The sequence below is a fragment of the Polistes canadensis genome, unplaced genomic scaffold (assembly GCF_001313835.1).
Source record: "Polistes canadensis isolate GaletaPanama2010 unplaced genomic scaffold, ASM131383v1 scaffold_724, whole genome shotgun sequence".
In the NCBI taxonomy this organism is placed as follows: Eukaryota; Metazoa; Arthropoda; class Insecta; order Hymenoptera; family Vespidae; genus Polistes; species Polistes canadensis.
In genome coordinates, this window is record NW_014570271.1 from 22,679 (window position 1) to 30,065 (window position 7,387).

Below are 7,387 nucleotides of genomic sequence, written 5' to 3' on the forward strand. Positions count from 1 at the left end.
ACCATATTCAAGGAAAAGGGAAAAAGGGCGGCTGTATTATCCTACAAAGAGCTAAATTATGCGCGAAAGAGAAAGAGAGAGAGAGAGAGAGAGAGCATTTACTATCACGGAAATCACCGTCTCGTACACTTATTCGACCCCTTTCACAAGTTTTACCCTCTTTTTTTCTTTTTTTTTCTCTTTTTAGTGTTATTCAAGAGTAGTATGACGCGAAACAATTGATAATACGATCGATCCTTATGGCGTAGGATAATAAAAACCCATCATATCCGAAATAGAATATCTTTGATGATCATTTTTTCTTTTCCTTGCAGTAAGAACAATTCTTATGGTTATTTTTTTGTATCCTTTGCTATTCTTCCCCTATTATTTTCTCTTCGATTATTTATCTATATTTTGAAGATACATTTGAATATGTTTTCGTGAATGTATGACTATAGGTTTTCTACATTTTTATTGATTACCTATAATACGTATAACCAAAATGCATTCGAATTCATCATTGAAAGGGGAACGGGTTACGAAAAAGAAGAAAGAAAAAGAAGTAGAAGAAGAAGAAGAAGAAAGGAAAGGGCTTTGCCCCGTTTGTCCCTCGTGGAAGATACAAATCACGTTGCGTGTAAACTCGTTAAGGTTTCGAATCATCGCCAGAGCAGGCAAACAGGCAAACAAGCAAGCAAGCAGCCAGCCAAGCAGGCAGGCACATACGAAAACGAGGCGTTCGATTAAATACATCGTAGCAAGAAGGAACACGAGGTAGAGGGGGAAAGATATATATATATAAAAAAAAAAAAGAACAACTTGAATAAATAAGAAATAATCAAGTGAGTTCGAAGGAAGATGGGGGGAGGGGAGAGAAAGGGGGATGAAGGGGCCTTTTAAGAAATACAGTAGCCGAGGCTAAGTTATATTTGATGCGTTGATAATTAGTTTTGAAAGAAAGAGAGAAAGAAAGAAAGAAAATCAGGCCCCCAGTTTGTTTCCCCCCCTCCTCCTCCCTCCTCTCCCTCTCCCACTCCCTCTCCGCCCTCACCATTTTATATATCTTTTTTCTCAAACTCGTTTTCCATTTTTCTTCCCTTTTTTTTTTCTTTTTTTTTCTTCTTCTTCTTTCATCCTTGGTTGGTTGGTTGGTGTGTCTTGCCCATATCTCGAGGAGAACAACTGTCAAGCCCTACCCATTTATTTTCCAAGACGAAGAAGGGTCACGAAACCGAATCCTTAACGTTGGCCGTTTTCAAAGACCTTTTCTTTTTAGACTGCAACTTGCCAAAGGAGAATCGTGAAAAGTCGAAAGAGAAAGAGAGAGAGAGAGAGAAGTATGAGGACTTTTACGGGAGTCACGATTTTCCTGTCTTTTTACTCGCACGAGTGTATCGAATTTAATGGGAGCAACGTTACCCTTGACAAATCAGCCCGATCTAGCACGAAATAAGAAAAAGAAAAAGAAAAAGATGAAGAAGAAGAAGAAGAAGAAGAAGAATAGAAATATAGAAAAGAGAGACTTTACTATCTCTCTTTCTCTCTCTCTCTCTCTCTCTCTCGGTAGTAATATCAAGTTTCTTCCTTTGTGTGATAGAGAAAACACGTTAAGGATTATGAATATTTGCTTGAACGTAATAAACGCGTTTGTAAATATAATATTTAATATTGTAAATCCTAGATTATATATATACACAAAAGTTATCGATAACTTAAAGTTACACGCCGTTTCTCTGATTTGTCATCGAGTAAAAATGAAAAAAATAAGAAAAAAGGGCAAGCTTCGGTAGGATTTTCTTGTTTGATAACGAGAAAGAAAAAGAGAAATGAAGAGAAAGAAAGAAAGAGAATGAAGACGAGTAGGATGACGACGACGGATCTTCATAACGATCGTACCACTACTTCCTTGCTTGCTTGCTTGCTTGCTCGCCACGATGAAATCTTGTTTGGAAAGCTGGATTCGGTAGCTGTGGAACCGAGACACGTCCGACTTTATCTCGTTGCGTATAACGATTATCTGTGGCTACGAACGAAACGTGGTGCGACGGCTTCGACAGGGCCGGCTTATTCCTATCTTCTTTCTCTTTCTTGTTCACACACATACATACATACATGTATAGACACTTTATCGTTCTCGTTCTCGTTCTCGCATCGAACAGAAGAGATCCTCCACCTTCGGGGTTCTTCTCTCTCCGTTATCTCAACTCGAAGATCTACCTCGAACGAACACGAAAGGATCATCCGTATTCGTCGTTCAAGTTTGTTGCTTCTGCAGCTTTTGCTATGCTTTCTTTCTATCCACAATTTTTATACTTTCCCCTATTATACCGATGAAACGCAAAAAAAAAGGATTAAGAAAAAGGAATAAAAAAATAACAAAATTAGAAGAAAGAAATTTAAAAACGTAGCATAAGCAATCAGATTTTTCTTTTTCTTTTTTTTTTTTTTTTTTTTTTTTTTTTTTTAATAGAGTTTAGAGGTCGACGCACACATTATTCCAAGAGGAACACGAAACTCATTAGTTTTCTATTAATGAGGATTTAGAATGATTACAATCGAACGAAGAGAGATAGAGATATAGATAGACAGAGATAGATAGATTGATTGGATTTAAAGTTTAAATTCACCGACGAGACTGGAGCTTCTCGTATTTCTACTTTGTTTTTTTTCTTTCCAAATTTATTTTCCTAATTTGTTTTTTTATTTAGACCAAACCTCAGAAGCATATCTTTCCGTTTCATCTTGTAAATATTATAATATATCTATTTCATTTTTATTTTAATATAAGTTATAAGAATTTTTCAAGTTTAAATCCACCCCGAAACGAAACTAACATTTATATTTATTTATTCTTAATGATAAAATTTAACAGGGAACTTGGACATGAAAGAAGTAGAACTTAGTTTGATTTAGTTTGATTTATTCTTAATGTTATCCATTCTTTTTTGATTTGATTTTCATTTCGTTTATCGAAAAGAAACATCCCCCCTCGTGGAATCTTTCTCTCTTTCATTCCAACTTTTAAAGTGCAACGAATACACGAGTCAAGATTTTTCCCTACACATCGAAAAGGGTTACCAAGGAGTTGTTCATCGTTCAACGACGATTATCAAGCGTGAAAGAGAGAAAGAGAAGGAGAAGAAGAAAAAGAAAAAGAAGAAGAAGAAGAAGAAGATCCTGGGCATTCGTTTCCATCCGCATAATGTCCCATACGCCATAAATATCACTCGCGTACGCACTCGTGCGTGCACGTATACGCGAATCGTGCGTGCACCCACGCTGTTTCTCTCTCTCTCTCTCTCTTTTATTTCTTTCTTTCTTTATTTCTTTATTTTTTTCTTTCTCTTTCTCGCTATATTACCTTTCTCGCAGTTCGTGCGGTTACGTCAGGTATTAAGAGGCCGTGCCCCCCGGTGACGAAAGTCTCAAGGTTACATCGTGCAACCAGAGTTCGATGACTCGCACGATTTTCGAACGAAAACGTCGACTTTTCTGCGAACGCATTTCCATACGAGTATACTAAACGGTAACTCGACCCCGTATCGATTACTCTATCTGTAATTCACCAAACAGGATTCTTATCAGATTTCTTATCATATCTTACATGATTCTATAATAATCTAACTCTAATACTTAATACATTTTCGAAGATTTCTATATCGTTGAAATAAAAAAACAATAAACAGAAGAAACAACATTCGTTTGCTTCGAAAAAAGGGACACGTACGCGAAACAAAAAGAAAAGATATAAAAAGCTTTGCGATATCATTTTGCGAATAGACTGGTGAACTGGTGGGGGGGGGAGGGGTAGAAACAAATTTTTGTTCGAAAATCTTAACAAAATTAATAAGCGTTAAGAAGTTTCGATAGAAAATTTCAATCGATTTTCCAGCTGTCCGTTGGAAGTTAACGTACACCATCACCAGTACCACCACCACCACCACCACCACCATTGGATCGATAGGTGTGTAACCTCGGCAGTAAGCACGACTCCGATGATCGTGCATATCCCTGTCTTTAATGCCGGAGGCAGGGAGGGCAAGAGAGGAATAAGCGTTGTGGAAAGAGCATAGAACTCTTTGAAGAGAAAGAAGAAGAGAAATATATAGTTAAAAAGGATGGGGGTGGGGTTGGGGGGTTGGGTATAGGGAATAAGGTATAAGAGAGGAGTAACAGAAAACGGTGAAAAGAAAAAGATGGAGGACAGAAGAAGGTGTTCCCATCTCGGTGTTCCTGTCCCGACACTGCGATACGTAGTGTACCATGGTGAAAGAGAGAAAGAAAGAGAGAGAAAGAGAAAGAGATGGTCCGTTTGGTGTTGGAGTCGGTGTCCTGTTGAGGTGTGTTGGTGTCGAGGAGCCGCGTGGGTAACCGGTTTGGCTGGTCCTGCAGTTGCAATGCACGCACGTGCACATATCGGTTATACACGGACATGCACAATACTAATAAGCATAAACCAATACATATGAAACACACGTGCGCGCGCCTCCATCACTCCTTTTCTTTCTTTCTCTTTCTTTCTCTTTACTTCTTTTTCTCTTTCTCTTTACTTCTCTTACTCTCCAAGTTAGCGTCCAGCCGGCCAGAGGATTCTCCAGCCGAACGTATTATACATCCGAGATACTGATCTAAATATAGCGTCGCATTTACATACGAGTCCTAAAGACCAGGGCTGGATTAATGTATAGGCGAAACGAACGCCTCGGGACACATATCTTTCTTTCTTTCTTTGTCTCTCTCTTTCTTTCTTAGTTACTTACTTACTTACTTACTTACTTACTTACTTTCTTTATTTATCCATCTACTACTTTTTCTTTCCCCTTTTTTTCTCCTCTCCGAGAGATATAACCCCACAAAAGATTTTGTATCTATCGACAGGTAAGAGAAGAAGAAGATGAAAAAAAAGAAAGAAAAAAAAGAGAGAGAGAGAGAGAGAGAGAGAGAGAGAGAGAGAGAATAAAAAACGGTTTTTTACGGTCGAAAGTTTTCATCTGGAAAATCTTTACCGCACATATTTTTTAATCTTCTTTTAATATCTTCTACACTCCTATATTATACATTATAAATCCGTGTTGTGTTAAAAAAGAAAAAAAGGGAAGTAGACGCGTATACAAAAGAGGAATTAATTGATATTATCTAGATTATAAAGAATACTCGATAGGATTTGTTTTGAATTACGAGGAAAGAAAAAGGATGCCGCGCAAGGGTTGAAAGATTCCAATCGATTCGTACGAAAAGATGATGAAATAACACGAGAGTGGGTTTGTACACCTTCTCTATTGAAGAAAGGTAACAAAAAAAAAAAAAAAAAAAAAAAAAAAAAAAGAAAAAGAAAAATCTGATTGCTTATGCTACGTTTTTAAATTTCTTTCTTCTAATTTTGTTATTTTTTTATTCCTTTTTCTTAATCCTTTTTTTTTGCGTTTCATCGGTATAATAGGGGAAAGTATAAAAATTGTGGATAGAAAGAAAGCATAGCAAAAGCTGCAGAAGCAACAAACTTGAACGACGAATACGGATGATCCTTTCGTGTTCGTTCGAGGTAGATCTTCGAGTTGAGATAACGGAGAGAGAAGAACCCCGAAGGTGGAGGATCTCTTCTGTTCGATGCGAGAACGAGAACGAGAACGATAAAGTGTCTATACATGTATGTATGTATGTGTGTGAACAAGAAAGAGAAAGAAGATAGGAATAAGCCGGCCCTGTCGAAGCCGTCGCACCACGTTTCGTTCGTAGCCACAGATAATCGTTATACGCAACGAGATAAAGTCGGACGTGTCTCGGTTCCACAGCTACCGAATCCAGCTTTCCAAACAAGATTTCATCGTGGCGAGCAAGCAAGCAAGCAAGCAAGGAAGTAGTGGTACGATCGTTATGAAGATCCGTCGTCGTCATCCTACTCGTCTTCATTCTCTTTCTTTCTTTCTCTTCATTTCTCTTTTTCTTTCTCGTTATCAAACAAGAAAATCCTACCGAAGCTTGCCCTTTTTTCTTATTTTTTTCATTTTTACTCGATGACAAATCAGAGAAACGGCGTGTAACTTTAAGTTATCGATAACTTTTGTGTATATATATAATCTAGGATTTACAATATTAAATATTATATTTACAAACGCGTTTATTACGTTCAAGCAAATATTCATAATCCTTAACGTGTTTTCTCTATCACACAAAGGAAGAAACTTGATATTACTACCGAGAGAGAGAGAGAGAGAGAGAGAAAGAGAGATAGTAAAGTCTCTCTTTTCTATATTTCTATTCTTCTTCTTCTTCTTCTTCTTCTTCATCTTTTTCTTTTTCTTTTTCTTATTTCGTGCTAGATCGGGCTGATTTGTCAAGGGTAACGTTGCTCCCATTAAATTCGATACACTCGTGCGAGTAAAAAGACAGGAAAATCGTGACTCCCGTAAAAGTCCTCATACTTCTCTCTCTCTCTCTCTTTCTCTTTCGACTTTTCACGATTCTCCTTTGGCAAGTTGCAGTCTAAAAAGAAAAGGTCTTTGAAAACGGCCAACGTTAAGGATTCGGTTTCGTGACCCTTCTTCGTCTTGGAAAATAAATGGGTAGGGCTTGACAGTTGTTCTCCTCGAGATATGGGCAAGACACACCAACCAACCAACCAAGGATGAAAGAAGAAGAAGAAAAAAAAAGAAAAAAAAAAGGGAAGAAAAATGGAAAACGAGTTTGAGAAAAAAGATATATAAAATGGTGAGGGCGGAGAGGGAGTGGGAGAGGGAGAGGAGGGAGGAGGAGGGGGGGAAACAAACTGGGGGCCTGATTTTCTTTCTTTCTTTCTCTCTTTCTTTCAAAACTAATTATCAACGCATCAAATATAACTTAGCCTCGGCTACTGTATTTCTTAAAAGGCCCCTTCATCCCCCTTTCTCTCCCCTCCCCCCATCTTCCTTCGAACTCACTTGATTATTTCTTATTTATTCAAGTTGTTCTTTTTTTTTTTTATATATATATATCTTTCCCCCTCTACCTCGTGTTCCTTCTTGCTACGATGTATTTAATCGAACGCCTCGTTTTCGTATGTGCCTGCCTGCTTGGCTGGCTGCTTGCTTGCTTGTTTGCCTGTTTGCCTGCTCTGGCGATGATTCGAAACCTTAACGAGTTTACACGCAACGTGATTTGTATCTTCCACGAGGGACAAACGGGGCAAAGCCCTTTCCTTTCTTCTTCTTCTTCTTCTACTTCTTTTTCTTTCTTCTTTTTCGTAACCCGTTCCCCTTTCAATGATGAATTCGAATGCATTTTGGTTATACGTATTATAGGTAATCAATAAAAATGTAGAAAACCTATAGTCATACATTCACGAAAACATATTCAAATGTATCTTCAAAATATAGATAAATAATCGAAGAGAAAATAATAGGGGAAGAATAGCAAAGGATACAAAAAA